At 40.7% G+C, this 19,451-nt stretch overlaps 1 protein-coding gene and 1 long non-coding RNA gene across 3 annotated transcripts in view; one reads left to right on the top strand and one right to left on the bottom strand.

Moving 5' to 3' along the window:
• KLHL29 (kelch like family member 29) overlaps window positions 1-19,451 on the top strand; it is a 428,500-nt gene that overhangs the window by 41,446 nt on the left and 367,603 nt on the right. The window contains exon 2 of the mRNA XM_079969762.1: window positions 15,228-15,328. The gene's annotated coding sequence lies outside the window, so the exon portion shown is untranslated. The remainder of the gene's footprint in view (window positions 1-15,227; window positions 15,329-19,451) is intronic.
• LOC307212781 lies at window positions 11,244-17,336 on the bottom strand. 2 transcript variants are annotated; one of them, XR_013837209.1, is made up of 3 exons: window positions 17,185-17,336; window positions 14,195-14,259; window positions 11,244-11,318 (listed from the first exon to the last, which is right to left on the bottom strand). It is a non-coding gene; the product is annotated as an uncharacterized lncRNA (long non-coding RNA). The 2 variants fall into 2 exon arrangements; XR_013837210.1 differs by lacking the exon at window positions 17,185-17,336 and adding an exon at window positions 15,800-16,133.

The raw sequence follows: 19,451 nt of genomic DNA, 5'->3' as shown, positions 1-19,451 counted from the left end.
TATACTGACTTAAATTAATGGCTTAGGGTGCGTGTATGTATGCATAGCATAGCTATTTAAAAAAATATTCTGTGGGTTGTGTATTAGAGAGAAATAAAGGTATGTACCAGATTGAGGCATGAAGGCCAACTGACGTGGCTTCAGATAATAGCATGGGGGGGTGTTAGAGAGAAAATTGAGGCATGAAGTGGCTTCGGATAAGTTTCATTCAGGAGCCACTAGACTTGCAGGACCACTACCAGCTCAAGCATGATGCCCATGAAGGAAATATTAGGAACTAATGGATTTTTAGTTATTAAGCTTTTCAGTGTCTAAGGAATGTTTCTTAAGTACTGTAGTGGCTGTTCAGCTCCTCCTTAAATGCCACTCCCTCTTGAAGAGGATGTATATGTCTGGTCATTGGACACAAGTATGTTGACCGTTGTTAGATATTGCCTTCCTTTTTTGTTATCTCTTCCATGCCCCCAGAAACACAGCTCAGGCGTATTGTGATGAAGTGTGATCCTGAATAGGTAAGGCAACACCTAGCATAATATGGGATGGAAACTGAATGTTGGACTGAAGGACAGCTAACACCTGCATTAGTGAGTTTCTGAGGGCTGTTGTAGATACTTTTAGACAATAAAGGTTGTTGTTGTTTAGTCATTTAGTCGTGTCCGACTCTTTGTGACCCCTTGGACCAGAGCATGCCAGGCACTCCTGTCTTCCACTGCCTCTCGCAGTTTGGTCAAACTCATGTTGGTAGCTTCAAGAACACTGTCCAACCATCTTGTCCTCTGTCATCCCCTCTCCTTCTGCCCTCAATCTTTCCCAACATCAGGGTCTTTTCCAGGGAGTCTTCTCTTCTCATGAGGTGGCCAAAGTACTGGAGCCTCTGCTTCAGGATCTGTCCTTCCAGTGAGCACTCAGGGCTGATTTCCTTCAGAATGGAGAGGTTTGATCTTCTTGCAGTCCATGGGACTCTCAAGAGTCTCCTCCAGCACCATAATTCAAAAGCATCAATTTTTCGGCGGTCAGCCTTCTTTATGGTCCAGCTCTCACTTTTATACATCACTACTGGGAAAATCATAGCTTTACTATATGGACCAATAAAGGTTACTGTTAATCTACTGAAGTCTCTGGTGCTTGTTAGACATGGTGTTAGAAGTCAGAACCACACCACAGAGCATCCAGTGAGGGGGGAAAACATTTTTGCAGCTCAGCAAAGGAACAAGACCTAAAATGACTCAATTCTCCTCACCAGAGGCTGCTGATCTTAGCAGGCCTGATGGGATGGCCAGAATGGAAGCAGCAGTTCCCTCATGACAATATTGCCACAAAACTAAATTCAAAAGTAACAAGATGTATGTATCGTAGTACTTGGGCCCCCACAATACATACTTTTCGGTTGACATACAGCATTTAGGCTCTGTGGTATAGGCCTGCATTTCTTAGTTTGTGGACACGGGTGGCGCTGTGGTCTGAACCACAGAGCCTCTTGGGCATGGAGGTTTGAATCCCCGCAACGGGGTGAGCTCCTGTTGCTTGGTCCCAGCTCCTGCCAACCTAGCAGTTTGAAAGCACGCAAGTGCAAGTAGATAAATAGGTACCACTGTGGTCAGAAGATAAAGGGCGTTTCCATGCACTCTGGCACTGGTCAGGGTCCTCCATGCACCAAAAGCGGTTTAGTCCTGTTGGCCACATGACCTGGAAAGCTGTCTGTGGACAAACACCGGCTCCCTCGGTCTGAAAGTGAGATGAGCACCAGAACCCTATAGTCGCCTTTGACTGGACTTAACCGTCCAGGGGTCCTTTACCTTACCTTTTTTTTTTTACCTTATTAGTTTGCCAAGTCAAGTGTTCTAAAGCTAGAAAGCATTAGAACCCCTTATTGCACACTCCCATGAACCTTGGCAGAAGTATTAACCAGGTGTGCAGTTAAGTATTTGCCTCAGGCTATTTGTGTGGAAAAGGTGCCTTGGTAAGCTTTTTTTCTGAAGCACCTACTATATTCTGTCAAGCAGAATGAACTCTGTGAGCTCCCTAAACTCTGTCTCAGCAACGTTCGGCTCAATACATTTTTATTTATTATTTAGAAGACTAACAGAAGTAGTGTAAAATGCAATCGGTCTCAGCTGACCTAAGGAAAGGGGCCTCACTGTTTCTCTCACTTTATCCAGGCCAACTCCACTTGGCTTCTAGCAGATATGTGTGTGGCCTCAGTGACCATTAGAGAGGTGCTCACTCTAATATAGAAGCTTAACCAAGGGAGCCATTTTTAATTAATAACAAGGCCTGCTATCGGTACACTTTTGCGATGTAATGATCTTCAGGAGGAATTGGCAGTAGATACTTTCAGACTTTACAGTCTTCCTTACTGCCCTAGGTGGGTGTTGAAATTCCTTTAGCCTGGATTCGTGCAAGGAAAGAAGTAACTGAGTCTTGTATATTTTCATAGTCAGGGATTGTTTTTAAAATATGTTTTGGATCAAAAGCAGCAATATTGTAACAAGCGCTTCTGTGTTTGAAGCACAAAAGTTTTATTTTTTATTTAAAAAGCACGGTTCACTCCAAACAATTGTTTTTATAACCCCAGACTAAGCATAGACTGTGTGTGTGTTTGCAATAAATATTAGCTTTAGACCTTTGTTAATCCACCTTTTCACTCTAGGCCATGTTAATAATCTGAATTTATAAATTCTTCAAAGCATACCATTAAAAATACATTATTAATAACACAAAGACTGTTATTGTACTACCTTGTTGAATACCATCATTTGCTTTCTTTGCCTGCACATTTTCCTTTTTGGTTGGGGTTTTTTTTGCCTCTGGTGTAGTATTGATGTAACTACTTCTACAGCAGGCATTTTTTGATGCTCCATAAAACCTCAGCTTGCTAATTGAATGTCTGAATGCTGCTGCATGTTTTGTTTATTTTTAAAACCTGTAAAGCTATGATGTCTGAGTCAAATCTGGGCTGAAATTCTGCCCTCTGAACTCCAGCATAGGAAATGTGTGTAGGGGATTAAATATAACTTTCCTGGAAATTTGGAAGTTCTTGAAGTCATGGCCCTGATATGTGTGGGTGAGGGAATTCTCCAACCTGAAACCACAAAGAGCCAGGTGAGAACACTGGTGAGGCAGTGTAGACCGTACTAAGCTACATAGACCAATGGCTTTACTTTGGTATAAGGCAGAGCAGAGTGAAGAACTGTCATGGTGGACCTGCATCAACACATCTGCCCCACCTGCAACCAAACATGTCTCTCCCATATCCATCTCTATAGCCACAGCAGGTGCTGTAACTCACCAACATTTTTGCTTCTCCCCCGAAGGCGGAGAACTCTTGCGTTGTCTCCCGAGACAGACGGATTCCAACCAAACTTTAGTATGTAGAATTATCCTATATTTTGAAGGAGTGAAACACACCAATATACAGTGCTGGACATGGGAGTTACAAGCAAATGTGGTGTAAGCTAACTAAACATATCTTTTTGCAGATTGATACTTGGGGAGTGGAAAATGGAAAGCGCCATTATGGTAGTAAGCAAAGGAAAGCTATGGCTTAAGACAGAAGTGCATGTGTTTCTAGAGAGAACATGGAAATTAATGTGCCTTTTATTCAATTTAGATAATGTTGCTCATTCAGGAACAGGAAATATTTCATAGGATTTTTCAATGTGAGTCTGGGACACGGAAAGTCCACTTTTCCTTGATTTTCTTACTTTCCATCTCTTCATATTCCTAGTGTAGGGTTTTCTTAATGTATGGGAACATTTGACCATACAACACCCAGCTTGAATTCTGAAGTGATTTTGTCTTTGAACCTCGTCTGTGCTTCTCTTGAGTGTGCGGATTGGCTCTGAACAACTTTAAACCCCTCTGTCTTCAGGCTCCAAGTGAATGTACAACAGTAACAGTCTTTCTATTCTCCAAACCAAGTCTTATGTGAAACTTTAACACTGCAGAGTTCAGTTGACTTTTGGTATCCAAGAGATTAAATGATGCTGTATGTTTGCCAGCAGAACCAGCTGCTGCAGTTTCTCCATCAAATAAAAGCTTGTGAACAAACAGGGTTTAGGGAAGGAATTCAGTGGGTGGGGCACAAGATTAACGCATACTTAAGCGTCTCTCCCCATCATCAAGAGAAATTATGGAAGAAGGTGATAAATCTGAAATATCTTTATTGGGCAGAACATTGTGGAGTTTTAGTTTGGTAACTATGGAGGTATTTGGTGGTTGACTGGTTGTTAAAATTTAAAGTAGGTCACGCTACCTCCACTCAATACCTCTAATAGCATAACTCTCTCCTCCAGAGTTTTAATTACAGTGGTGGCTTCCATAAGGGGATCTAGTTTATGGCATAGCATTCAGACAGCTCATCCTTGCTCCTAGGAGTCATTTATATGGGCTCCAGGTATATCTGTCAAACCACAAATGGCAATGAAAGAATGAAGAATGTTAATTTAACTGAAGCTCCTTTTGCTGTTAATGGTAAGTACCACCAGCTGTACATCATAAACACTGCTGTTTATCTGCCTCGGCTCTGTATTATTCACTGAGACCTACCATGATTGATAGAGGTGGAATTGGAATGATGGGCTGAGCGTAACAACTTTCTCAGTAGTGCTACTTCAGATTGTGTTTTTTATTGTAGGAGACAGCTCAGAAATTTTAATTACTTTTCAAACTAGCAAGTGCTGATTGTGTCAAATGCTGATAATTGGTTTATGACATGGAGGTGTGCTATAAATTAAGCAGAGGCCAGCACAGATAATTTGCGTGTTACCTAGCTGGGAGGGATGGAGAGTGGGGGAGTTCTATTGAAATGACAACTGACTGTTAGGGGACCTTCACTTTTCTGTGTCAAAAGTGTCCATTACCTACAAGGTACACAGCTGCCTAAGCAAGATATTCTATAGGAAGTGGACAGTCTTGGAACAATAATGATGTGCAAAGCCGCTTTATGATTGCACAAGTTACTGAATAATGTAGAACTCTGTGAAGCAGTTCTCTCCAGTATATTAAACATTAATGTTAACTTGGAAAAATAAAACGATAGACTTCTTTTCATCCGTCAGAGATTAGATGCATTAAATTTATATCTATTTTTATTGCATAATATCCTCTTCCATTGTCAGGTGATGAGTCATGCAGTTTATTATAGGATACTTGTGATCCGGAGACCCACCAGAGCATTTTTAGGTACACAGAATTAAATAAATAGATAATATATATATATCCAAGTCTAAGTAAAAGTCTGGTTCAAAATTTGATCTCAGCGATGGACTTTCTCTTGGCACCACTTTCTCCCTAGAAAATATGAGGAACAGGCTTGGATTCGCACAGACTTTGTGCTGCAACTCACTGGACCCAATAAAAAGCCACCTAGGATGGTCAGGTGACCCCTTGACGGTGTGCGATGTGGCCCAGAGAGCTACAACTGGAGGCACGTATTGGTGGAGACTTCTCTCCCCAGCTTGCACACTTGGAACTGCCTTCTGCTTGTGCTATATCACACATACTGGATCAAAGGCATTGCTTCCACATATAATGAATAAACGAGACTCGTAAAAACATGTTGCAGATGGAGTGCTTTGAGTCTTTTCTTTCATTGGACCAGATGTTGGGTGGCTAGCTTTGACTTTTGGATCCAGTCCAGTGCAGGAAGCTTAATACTGCCTGATTTTGTGCATGTTTCCAGAGAAGTAATTCCCCACTGTGATCAGTCTGTTAGGAAACTGGAAGCCATTTCTCCAGCACAAGGACTCCAGTATTGCCTCCATTTTCTAACTGCGAGTCTCTGAGGGAGGAATGCTAGCTTAGATTGTTTGTTGATTCTCATTTCCCACTCCACCTCTGCAATGCTCCTCATTTAGCAATTCCTGTTTTACAAATATCAAAATGGTAGCCTCTTCATTTAAGTTTTTATATCCTCAGAGAACCTGCGTGCTTTTCTGGACACCAACAAATCTGAGCTGAGAAATCATAGTGCCTTATCAAGCATTTTTTTTTTTGTCAAGGCCTCTTCCATGCTTTTATATGGTAACTTCCGTTTATTGCTCATATTTCTTTTCCTTTCTTCCTGCGTTTTTATAAACTAACCTTTACTGCCAGCAAAGCTACTATGGTGCAGTCGTTTGAGCATATCTATCAGATTTGTGCCTCTAAAATAAAAGAGCTATGTTGCAAAAAAGAGACCTAGCTCTTTAAACCCCCTGCTCCTATATGAGATGCAATTATGAACTTGAGATGGGCTGCATGGATTGAGCAAACAAACAAAACTCTTAACAACTCCATTAACACTGTGTTCATTTTCATCAGGCATGGATTCCACCTAATGTACCACTAACCATTATTTTCTCACCTAGTTTGCTCAGCACTGACAGATAATAGATGAACCCATTACAAATATATTTGACACTGCATCCATGAAGATGTGAAAATTGGAGTCTCTCATCGTGATTTAAAATGTGTGCTCACTCGCTCAAATGAGGTGGAAGAGGCTACGGTGGAAATAAAGCAAGCCAAATTGCTAGAAAGACTGCCTCAGTGTCATTCAGGTTAATGTACCTGCATTGTGTCTTTATAGAGTCCATCCAAGAGTAGCATGGGATGAATCTCTGCTTCATCAAGAGTTCTCAAGATCATGCTTTTTCCCTTGGTGAGAAACACTTAATCAATGAAGATGATGATTTTAATTCTGTCATTAATTCAAGGTCTGATAGGAATGACCACTAGACACATTGTCTGTGACCTTGGGAATGGAATCCCAATCTGATCATGACCAAATCTATTAATTTCTCTTTGTGTCACCTGTGTGTATTAGAGCATGTGTGAACCTCACCCTGGGACTTTATATTAATCGAGTTTGTTGTAATTCAGTAGATGTGACCATAAAGATAATGGTATACAGATTGGACTGCAATATTGGTAGTGAGTGGTTGCACACTCAGCCATAAACCTGTGGGGATAGTTAGATAGCCTTCATTTTCTTTCTGTTCTAAATTAAGACTGTTGAACTGTGGGAGGGGACTATGCAGAAGTGGACTCTTATATGGAAGGATTGTGAACAATACAGTGGTACCTCTGGTTGCGAACGGGATCTGTTCCAGAATGCAACCCGCAGTGGGGCAAGATTCGCTGCTTCTGCACATGCGCGTGACATCATTTTGCGTGTCTGCGCATGCGTCTGCGCATGTGCAAGCGGCGAAGAGTGGCGAAACCCAGAAGTAACCCTTTCCAGTACTTCTGGGTTGCCGCGGGACACAACCTGAAAAAACGTTTCATGAAGCAAACGTAACATGAGGTATGACTGCACCTCATGTCCCTCAATTCTGGTACCGAAAACAAGTTTTTTGCCTCACATTGTATTGTGTTCTTTAATTCCAACTGTATTTCTTTTGCACCCTACTCTGGCTGGTGGACTAGTAAAAAACAAAGTAGATCCAACAAGACTGAAGTCTGCCTTGCCCGCAGTGAAACAGATTATTTGCTCCACTTTGGGTGGATCTCATACATCGTTGCCGTCTTATGAACTGTCTCCTAGAGCTGCCCCCTCGTGGGCTTGGGCTGGGTTATCATTCGAACGTAAATCTTGCCATACATCAGGCTACAGGTGGAGGTTGATACGACCAAACGCTTCTCCATACAAAAAAATTAAAGCTTCCTGTGTGAAAAGAACTTATTTGTATGTAAAAAAATATAATCAGGTATGTTTCCCTGAATCTGTGACCTGAAGTAGTACAGCCCAGACACAGATTTGCCACCTTAAAGCGATGCAGAAATAACGGGGAAGAATTTGGAAATCATTTTATGATTTCTGTATGCCAAACCTCAGGAATTTCTTTCCGTTTCTTTGTTTTTCCTAGCCAGTTGGCAACTGTATTCATTCACAGTGTGCAAAGATTGGGGGGGGGGGGAATCCTACTTCGCATATAAAACAAGAAAGTGTAAGACTGCAAGTTCCTGTTTAATAAACATACATCGTGCTTTTTAAAGGGGGCGTTTCTGGGTTTGCATCTGTGATTCCCCCATTGCTAATGTTTCAGTCTCTCTGTTTCTCTCTTAAATCTGACACACACACCCCAAAAAAGCCACACAATACGATTTTAGGACTCTTGGAAATATATAGCTTGCAGTAATGTCAGAAAGTGTTGGCAGCAATCTTGAAAGCTCCGTGTGCCTGAAAACAACCAAACTTCTGAGTGTCTAATTTTCCATCCAAATATGTCACACAGACTGGTGTTTTTAAGCTTTACATCTATCACAACATCAATTTTCACCCAGTGTTTGTTGGAAAGTTTTGAAGGAAAAATAAAAGCTGCTAATTTACCCCCTGTAATTTCCCGGCAGTCATCAAAGGAATGCATCTGACCACGTGCCCTTTGGACACCTGCCTTTTCTGGCTGGTTTAAAGCTAGTCGGAACAGGCTGACCAAGTTGGTACAGGTGTATGTGAAAGAATTATTGCATGATTGGGGGGGTGGTGGTGCCCATTGCTCTTAAGAAGCGGGGGTGGTGTTTGCTCTTCAAAAAGCCTCACCTAGACCAAGTGCTATGTAATAGCTACCAGGCAGTTGCCAGTATCACTTTCGACAATGGGGAAGGCGGCGGATAAGGTGGTTGCTGAACAATTGCAGAGTATTCCTGATTGACCCTGATTACCTGGGTCCACTTCATCTGGGTTGATGGCTGGTTTGGGGACTGAATCAGCTTTGATCACCCATCAGCCTTGATCACCCATCAAGAGAGAGATGGGGGAGTGTGACCCTGTTACCCATGCTAGGTGTCTCAGTGGCTTTTCTACTATTGACCATGATACTTTCCTGGGCTGACTATTTATTCCGCATGGGTATTGAGGACTCTGACCTTATTACCGAGGTTCCGATCCTACCTGTGCCATCATGTCCAGGGAGTAGCATGTGGGGGATGCTCATTGGCCACCTGGCTATGGGATTCCATGGGGCACTATTCTGTATCCAGTGTTATCTAACATCTATATGAAGCTGTTGGGCGTGGTCATTATGAATCTTGGAGCACAGTGTCATCCGTATGCTGGTGACACGTATTTCTATATCTCCGTAACATCTGAATCAGGAATGGCTGTGTATGCCCTGGACTAGCGCCTGAGTGCAATGGTGGACTGGATGAGACCCAGTAGTTTAAATCCTAAGAAGATGGAAGCTCCGTGGGTAGGTGGTTCCCATGTCTGAATGATAGGCCAACTGTCTTTTCTGGACAGGGTTTCACTCTTTCTAAAGGAGCATGTATGTAGCTTGGAGGTGCTCTTGGATCCATCTTGGTTGTTAGAAACACAAGAGTGACCTCTGTGGCTAGGAATGCCTTTTTTGCAGCTTCGCCTGGTGCACCAGATATAGCCATGTTTGGAATGGGACAGCCTGGCCACTGTAGTCCCATGTATTCGTAACCTCAAGACTGAATTACTGCAATGCACTCAGTTTGAGCTTCCCTTGGGCCTGATTTGGAAGGCCCAGCAAGTGCAGAACTACACATGGCGGCAGACAGCTGACAGCATTTGACACCTCTGTGAAAATATCTGCTTCCCATATGTTACTGGTTGAGGTTCAAGGTTCTTGTGTTAATATACAAAGCCCAGAAGACTTGGGTCCAGGATACCTGAGCCCTTACATCCAAGCTTGATCACTGAGATCCTTTGTAGCAGCACTGTTAGTGCCCAGCTGATTTTAAGTCGAGTATTTAATATTGCCAGTCCCACAATGTGGAATATTCTTCCAGCAGAGATTTAGCAGGTATCCTTACTGCTAACTTTCAGGAGTCTTTTGAAGACCTCATTATGCCAACAGACCTGCTTAACAAAGTAAAGCCATTTGCTTAAAATTTTCTGAAGATGAGCCACTCACTCATGTTGTGTAATTCTGTTTTTTTATGATACCTTATGTTTTATTGTACCTATGCATATTATTGTATGCTGTCTTGATATATATATTTTTTTGCCACTATTTTTTTTAGAAAATAGCATAGATAGTGTGTTATACACACACTTCTAAGATAGGGAAAAAGTAAATCACTGCCATCTACAAATGTGCAGTGGTATTTTATGTAGTATAAGTAATACATCAATTGCTAAAATACACCAAAGTAGGAAGAGAAGATTTTCATACTGCTTTGTGCAGCACTGAAATACCCAGAGAAGAATTCGCTTTATCCTTCAGCAATAATACTCATCTAACTTGAGCCTGTCTCTAGTTGGGCAGAGAAGAGAAATCGAAGGGCAAATGATATTGCAGTGTGATCTTGCTTTATTTTAAATTTCAAACTTGTTAATAAATGCCAAGTTGGCATATACAGAGTTTTTATACATAGATTCTATTAGCAAATTTAGCTCTACAATTTGCAAAAATTTTGCCTAAAATTTAATAAAAAAGATAAGGAATAAAAAGACGCCAAGAAGGAAAAAGAAAAAAAAAACTATTTAAGCTTCCCCTTCTGCTCATATTATCTTGCTTAATGGAGAGTTATCTCACATAAATATTAGGATTTACAGTAAAGCAAAATAGAGGTTAAATAATTAGATAGGCTTGGTTTTCTTAAGTTTATATTATATGAGTATTGGTAAGATGCACATTTAGCAAATAGCACATTTTTTCATACTTAATAAACCTCCTGTTTTTGTTTTTTTAAAATGTCCCTGGCAACTTTTGCTGTTTTATTACACAAGATTATATTTATATTGCATATTTTTCTATTATTCTTTCCTTACATTTTAGGTGTGGTATATGTGCCACTCCTTCTCATTTCTCTTAAAAGGTAGAATAATCCAACTATAAATGAGTGTTTGATAGCCAACTTTAGTCTCCTAACCTTTGTTAAATTTGCTATGTGAACTACACAGAAACACCTTATGTGCCCTTGGGGAATATATAATCCATTTTATATAAAAGAATTGGGGTTGGGTCCAAAGAGAACTGTGCATGGAAAGAAAAGAGCTGCTAGCATAAGAATTTGTGTGTCGCCATAATTATGAACTGTTGCAGTTACCATGCTTCTCTACTTGTACAAAATTTTGATTTTCTTACTCACATAAACTCTGCCTCGAATGTCCCTGTGTTGAGCTTAATACATGTGCAGCTAGCTCTTTTGCTTATCCAATTTAGGAGCCCTTATGGCCTGTTGGGAACCCTAGAAAAGGATTTCCCCAGCCACTCTAATTACACAGCAGTAGCCGTATGTACATAGGATGCGTGAATGAGTTAAACTGAATTCATAGATGCTGGAAGTGGGGTAGTATACATGATCTTGCTGTTGTCCTTCCTTTTCAGTCCTGGTGTTCAGTGTAATGTAGGGAAAGTGCAACCCTGTAGAAGAACAGAAAATCATGCACCTGCCACATGGTTAATAACTTTTATCTCTCAATGTTGAGCTCCTAAGGCTACACAAATATATAATATACAGTCATACCTTGTTTCGACTGGGATCCGTTCTGGAGCCCCAGCCGTTAGCCGAAACGGACGCAGGGCAAAGTCCCACATCTGCGCATGTGCGTGGAGCGGTTTACGCTTCTGCGCATGCACAAGCGGCAAACCTGGAAGTTACCTGTCCCGGTACTTCAGGGTTTGCCGTGGACGTTCGCCGGAATGGACGCTAGACAAGGTGGACATTCACGGAGGTATTACTGTGTGTATATATATATATATATATATATATATATATATACACACACACACACACACACACACACACACACACACAGTGGAACCTCTTGTTAAGTACTTAATTCATTCCGGAGGTCCACTCTTAACCTGAAACTGTTCTTAACCTGAATCACCACTTTAGCTAATGGGGCCTTCTACTGCTGCGCCGCTGCACGATTTCTGTTCTCATCCTGAAGCAAAGTTCTTAACCTGAGGTAATATTTCTGGGTTAGCAGAGTCTGTAACCTGAAGTGTATGTAACCTGAAGCGTATGTAACCCGAGGTACCAGTGTGTGTGTGTGTGTGTGTGTGTGTGTGTGTATATATATATATATATATATATCATCAACAACAGCTTAATTCTTATCAGAACAAAGTGTTTCTGTCTGGCCATAAGTGGAATAATAATATATTGTAAGCCAACTTGAGCATGGTTTTGACTTTGGAAAGGCCGTGTATAAATAAAATGATTGATTGATCGATTAAGGTTTTCTTTTGTCCGCATATTTTTTGCATAGGAACATTATTTTTTTTAGACAGCTTGTTTTCATAAGTGCTGATATTGATTCTACCACCCCAGTGTTCTCTAGGTATTTATCGGGGGGGGGGCGCGTTGGTTTGTATGTTAGCTTGTTTGTTTTCATAAAATTTATACAGCGCTTGATTGTAAACAATGACAACAACAACACCTGCAGTGGTTTACAAAAAGATTTTAAAAATCAAGAAAAAATCACAGCCATACTTTAAAAGTTAAAACACTGAAACGGATTAAAATTACCTCAACCTTCTTAGCATCTGGGTAGGTTTGTCTAAACGAGAGTGTTTTTACCAGGTGCCAAAAATAGTATAGTTGGGTAATTAAAGCAGCAGCAAGAGTGATGTTTGGATCCCTTTCGGAGCTCGAAGTATGGGTACCCCCAACAAAATTTTAAAAATCTGGCTGTGTAATTTGGAACTAATGTGATTTGGAATTAATGTGATCTGATTGGTCTGTTAATAAAAATTATTTTTTAAAAAAACAAAAATAGTATTGTTGGAGGCACCTTCTTGATCTCAATAGGCAGGTAGTTCCAAAGTGAAGATGCTGTCGCACTAAACAATCTAGTTCTTACAAATGCAGAATGGTTACTATGTGGTATAATTTTGTTATGGGAGCTAGGCTTTCGGGAATAATTTAATAGAGAAAAAATGTTTATTATTGGATGAATGACAATTAAACAGCAAAAGAGTACATTAAGCGCCCAATGTTGGAGGGGATGCAATATACCTTAGGGACTTTCCTACATCTTTGGTGACACTGTGACAAGCTGTACTGCTTTTAGTCAGCAGTCTTTGAAGAAATAGGAGTAATTTGTAATATTATGTTAAACCCAACTGCTTTGTTAGCCTTGCTAGGAATAATAGCTAAATCAATATAATAATAGCTAAATCTCATTGGGAGATGTTGATATTTTTGCTGGTAACTGCCTGCTTAGAAAGAACTAAATGTTTGCCCTCTGCACCAGGGCTGTCAATAGATTCCTGGTATGCTCAGGTGTGGTCTACAGTTTTGGCTGATTGACCTGCCAGGTCAGGATAGCCAGAGGCAAGGTGAGTCCTTTATCCTTTACAAGACCCAACATCCACTCCTCTACCATATGAAAAGCAAGAGTCGATCAAGACAACCTCCTCAGATTCATGGAAACAACTAGAGACCTATTGGATTAGTTTTTAATAGACATTATAAATCAGTTCTAAGTACAGTGGTACCTCAGGTTAAGTACTTAATTCGTTCTGGAGGTCCGTACTCAACCTGAAACTGTTCTTAACCTGAAGCACCACTTTAGCTAATGGGGCCTCCTCCTGCTGCTGCGCCGCTGGAGCCCGATTTCTGTTCTCATCCTGAAGCAAAGTTTTTAACCTGAGGTAATATTTCTGGGTTAGCGGAGTCTGTAACCTGAAGCGTATGTAACCTGAAGCATATGTAACCTGAGGTACCACTGTAGTGATTCTGACTTTAAGCTACTGTACCTTTCCCTCCGAAAAATGCCAAACTAGCTGATTGTGTTGGTGTTTATTGTATTTTGAATTGCCTTTGCTACGTGTGATTAATGGAAGACAACACAAACTAGAGAGAACGAGCCATGGTTTGTTCATCTGTGAGACAAGCAATGGTTTGATAAACAATTATGGCTTAGCATTATATGGGAATCAGTCCACTGCTTCTTTCCTCCCAGTGCTGGCTTTCCTCACATCATGCATAATTTTAGAAACCTCTTTCATTTCTCCTACTTCCTTACCTTTTCTCTAAACTTAAGAAGCCCCAAATGCAGTGCCAAGCCAAATAGATGCTGATTTGCTGATTTAATGGCTTGGTATTGCACCTGAGCGCTGCACTGTAGGTGTCAAAACATAGTCTCCTAGCATGCGTCACGGTGAAAAGCGTGGCTTGTTCACTTGTACATATGGATTTTGCTTTTCTTTTCCTACACAGGTTGGAGAAGCATAACTGTGAGATGACCCTCAGTTTCAGCTACTAAACTATCTAGTATCTCATTTACCTTTGCAGGACTCCTTTCTCCCGTCTCTCTAAAATCTTTGTTACACGAGGCTGAAATGTGATGTACTGAAAATACAAAATCAATATGTGGTGTTATATTCACTTTAAAAGAAAAAAAATTATATTGATTCTGAGGTAATGGCAGCAGTTCATTTTGTAGGAATGCATGCCACCTCCTGTCTTTAGGATTATTTCCACATTTATTACATCTGAGCTAGAGCACATGGATATAAAACTGTCTTGATGTTCTTTTATAACTGGGTACCAAAATTGTCCGTACTCAAAAATAAAAATAAAAATGGTCGGTATGCAACTTAGGTTTACTGACAGTATACCCAGTGAAATTAATCAGTTTCAGTAGGTTTACTCTGTATAAAAAATTAGGTGAATATCACCCATTGAACTGTGACTTTAGCATGTTTCCTTAAGGGCAAAAGTTTATTATTGTAGTTTCCCCCTTTATTATGCATAGATTCCTTCTCATGCTGTTCTTGAACACTATGTCATATGTTCAATACCACCTTGGGTTTCAGGTAGTATTTTAAGGGTGTTTTTACACCTTTTGAAGGAAACAGCTTGCTATCCTGCTCAAAATCTGCCAGTGGAATCAAAACAGTAAAGACTAAACCTCACTTTTTGTGGACTGGATCATTTCAGGGTGCAGGTGGTAGGGGTGTTTGAATTCTCCCTGCCGCTGTACTAAAATGGTATGATCCAGCAAAAGATTTACCGCTCCATTCTGGCTAAATGCGTGCATGAGCTTTCATCCAGCCCAAAGTTTTGGTAAAAATACTGTCGTTGGCGATATTATAGCATGGTGCCTTGTTGTCAGATTTAGTTCTGTGTAAGTAATGGAGGCAACGAAACTATTTGTCTCTCTGTGTACATATTTTTGTTTCTCTTGTGGGGAGAATCATTGTCCTTCAAATTAAGCGCTGTATATGAAACTTCTGCTAACATGAATTTATTTGTTTATATATTTCAGTTGAATTTCATTCTCAGAAATTTACATTTTCTTCTTTTTCCCTTCCTAGGTGGTTTGGTTTCTTAGACCCCTTGCTTTAAGGAGTTGGAATCTTGTGGTTACTTCTGATTGCAAGAGATTGATTTAAATACAGATTCTGGGAACTGTAAGGTAAGCTCCCCCCCCTTTTTTTTTAAAGCAGATTGTCTTCTGTTTTGTCACAAATGTGCCTTTTAAATGGTGCCAACTTCTGAATATATGGCTGCTTGTCACGTTACTTAGTTCACCATGCCTGCTAAAGACTGATGCACATGAAGCTGTATCTGGGGTGACTTGCAACGATATACAAAGATGCACACTCTCTTGCTGTAGCTAATCTGCTCGCTAAACTGCTGCACCAATTGGTTTGTTGCGAGGCAACAATGCCTACCTTACTACTTTTATATCAGAGCAGTTTTTTCCATTAGTGTAACCATTTTTGGAGTGGCTCTGAAGCGCTACTCGTTCTGCTGTTAGTGGTGTGGGATTACAATATTGGTATTTAATCTGCTTCTGTAATTGAAAAAAAAAAAATCAAGCCTTTTCTGAGATGTTGTTTTGGTAACCTCTCTTCTGCTCATTGCTTTGCAAGCCTAAACATACCAAGTTTGGGGGCTCCCAGTAATGATGTCAACCCTTCTTCAACCATGCTTTCACAGCAGGCTAGTAATCTTGCAAGAGTTCTGCAGCCTGGGGAGACATATCAGCTTGTTTCAGTTGTAAATGCGCAATCCCCCAATCTTGTGAAATTCACTGAAGTGTATTCCAGTACTTGGTACAAGTACTGCTTTACTGACATATGTGGGGAAGCAAATTCCCTCCTGTCCATGCCTTCATTGATGGTCATAGTTTGTGCCATGTATGAGCCCAGGTTATTTCTTCTTGCCCATTACTGTAAATTGACCTTGCTTTGAATGGTAGGAAATGCCTGCTTTTGTCCACTTTTGTTCCTGGGGGACGGACGGACCTTATATTTCTTGTAATAATAAAAGAAACTTATTTGGCAGGATGCAAAAAGTGCTTTAAAAAAATCTAAGCAGTTTACATAAAAAGATATAATATTCTTTTTAAAAAAATTCTGAAAACAAAGAGACTTAAAATTAACCAGATACAGTGGTACCTCGGGTTAAGTACTTAATTCGTTCCGGAGGTCCGTACTTAACCTGAAACTGTTCTTAACCTGAAGCACCACTTTAGCTAGTGGGGCCTCCTGCTGCTGCCACGCCGCTGGAGCACAATTTCTGTTCTCATGTTAGCGGAGTCTGTAACCTGAAGCGTATGTAACCTCAAGCGTATGTAACCCGAGGTACCACTGTACAGATAAAAACCAACTGCCAGTGCTTGTACATTTTCTTCTTTTTCCACAATCTTGGTGTGGGCTTCTGAAACATATTCACGCTGCAAAGCATTTATAAATTGCAGCCCAGAAACAGTAAAGTTATTCCAATAATATAAAGTAAAGGATAGTTATCTTCTTTTCTTTCCCCTTCCTGAAGCAGACATTAGTATCCGATGCACTGCTAGAAATCTGAATTCTGTAGTCAGGGTAGGAACAAATGAGTACTGGAACTTAAAGTTGTGATGCAATTGTGCATTACCTTGGGGAAGTTATGTGAGATAGCTAGTAAGCTATCAGTGAAACAGCAATTGCCCATGTAGTATTAAGAGGCTTGCGTACTGAACAATTGAATCGGTGAGGTTATTAAAAGCATATTTCAGGAAAGTCTCAACAGTGCGTTTCTTTCCTTGTAGCTTAGTAAGCAAAAAAAAAAAAAAAAAAAAACCTTGAAAGAAAAAGGTGTTCCAGGAAGGCTTCTAACTTCTGCAAAGTGTTGGTTTTAACATTCTCCCTCTTAAGTTTCTTAAGTGGTTCAAAAAGAACATTTATTTGGTTGGGATTCCCATTATCTCTGTCCAGCTTTTCTTTTCTTAAAAAAAAATGGTGTATAATATTGTGCAACAGAATGAGATGCTTTTATCAAAATTACGTTGTGGGAATCTAAATTGCTGCTTGAAAATCAAAGGTGAGATACAGTAAGGTTGCTAGGATGCCTTGATTTTGCGCACTTGAGCGTTAGGTCTAGAACCAGATCTTGGGAACAGATATTAGAAACATGCCATTATTTGCAAATGTAACATGCTTTCACAAAAGCCAGAAAGAATAATGAGTGGAAAATAAGCTCTCAAGGGTCCCCCCCCTCCCAAGTTTGGTATGGCTTTAGGGTGTGTGTGTTTTTAAAAAAATCCTTAAAATTTCTTCCCCCTTCCTTACTTTAAAAGCTTTTATGCTAATAAAAGATCCTTTGTTTTTGAGGAAAATAACTTTAAAAAGCTACCTTTCCCATATGTCTTCCAGTCCATCTGTGCTGCTAGCATAACAACCTCATTTCTCACCTTCTTTCACAGGTATTTTGCCAAATTCTTTCCAAGTTTTATCTAGCACATGCACTAACCCTTAAAAAAAAAAAAAGAGCAGTCTCCCTAAAAGAGTGAACTCTATTTAACCATCAGTGCAATCCAGAAAATGACTGGTGTACTAAATCCCCGTTGAACACCATGAGATTTAAAGAGCTTAACTGTACACTGAAGCCCCACTGATCTCAAAGAGGCTTGAGCACATCTCTCCTTTTTCCTGAATTGTATTAAAGGGGCTAGAAGGAGCCGTGTGGGGTGTCCAACACTTCGACCTTTAGAAAATCGTCATTCCTAGTACTTCTATATCATCGAAGCAACTTTCAGTCTACTTAGCTTCACTGTGTTCCTGCAACTGTTCCTCCGAGACTATGAATTATTGGGGAGTAAGCCAAAGAGCTTTCCTTTTTCAGCGGGAACTCAGTTCTGGCACCTCTTTTTATTTTAAAAAGAAGAAGAAAAAAAGCACTGGTAAGCCCCATAGACTTTTTGTGAACATGTCTAGAATCACGCTGCACAATAGCTATCAAAATGGCGCACCAACATCCCCACCAGCCAATCAGAGCTGTTGTAGTGTTTCCCTGGAGCAGGCATCCCCAAACTCAGCCCTCCAGATGTTTGGGGACTACAGTTCCTGTCACCCCTGACCCCACTGTTCCTGTTAGCTAGGAATGATGGGAGTTGTAGTCCCAAAACATCTGGAGGGCCGAGTTTGGGGATGCCTGCCCTGGAGGAAGAGGAGAGACAGCTTAGTGGAGAACCCCCTCAGCAAAATTTCCTGTCTCCTTCCTCTTTTCAGGAAAGAATGGAGGAAAATGCACACTTAGTACCATTCAGACCATCTCAGTAGAAATATGAATGACCCACATGTAGCCCCATTCCTGCTCCCTTTTGAGATCTGATTCAACCAGTAAGTCTATAACAGTTTCCTGTATTTGTCCAAAGTAAGAAACGATGGCTACTAACCTCTGAACAAGTCAGGATTCTAAACAGCTTGAGAGTTGGTTTTGGATAGTTTCTTGTGCTTCCTGGTTCGGATGAAATGGAAAGAATGGGTAATTAGAGATTCCCATATTGCATTCAGGTTCACGTCAAAGGAAGCAGCCAACAGGCTGTGTGCTCAGGCAAAGGCCCATTCATCTCTCTGGTTATTAAGCTGACACAGTGCTTGTCTAAACTGCTTAGAATGGTGGAGACAAGCCACACTTCTGCATTCTTTTCACTAGGAAAGGCTAAATACCCTCTGAACAGTTTCCATCCTACTACAGTGGTACCTCGGGTTAAGTACTTAATTCGTTCCGGAGGTCCGTACTTAACCTGAAACTGTACTTAACCTGAAGCACCACTTTAGCTAATGGGGCCTCCTGCTGCTGCCACACCACCGGAGCACGATTTCTGTTCTCATCCTGAAGCAAAGTTCTTAACCTGAAGCACTATTTCTGGGTTAGTGGAGTCTGTAACCTGAAGCGTATGTAACCTGAAGCGTATGTAACCCGAGGTACCACTCTATAGATCTTTACAATCTCTGCTGCTTATTTTTAAACTTGCCTGACTGAGGGGATGATCATGTGCATAGATACGTAAGCCAGGCAATGTGTGATCCATACATTCAGTGCGTATACCTGCTTGTTTGACTGATGCAGTATGCCTTCCAACTCTTATGATTCCCCAAAAAAGGAGGTGTCATGTGAACCAAGTCTTAAATGGAGTGCCTGAGTGTTACGTTTTTATGGGGGAAGCTTCGGCTCAGTCTGCTGTGACTCGGAGACTATCCTTGGCCAGATCAATGTTGTGTGAACTAGCCCATAGATTATTTCATTTCCTTTATTTGAGCTGTCAAGCA

This window comes from Podarcis cretensis (genome assembly GCF_951804945.1).
Source record: "Podarcis cretensis genome assembly, chromosome: 3".
Classification (NCBI taxonomy): Eukaryota; Metazoa; Chordata; class Lepidosauria; order Squamata; family Lacertidae; genus Podarcis; species Podarcis cretensis.
Note: the sequence above shows the minus strand (reverse complement) of the source record. Positions and strands in the feature narration are given on the sequence as shown.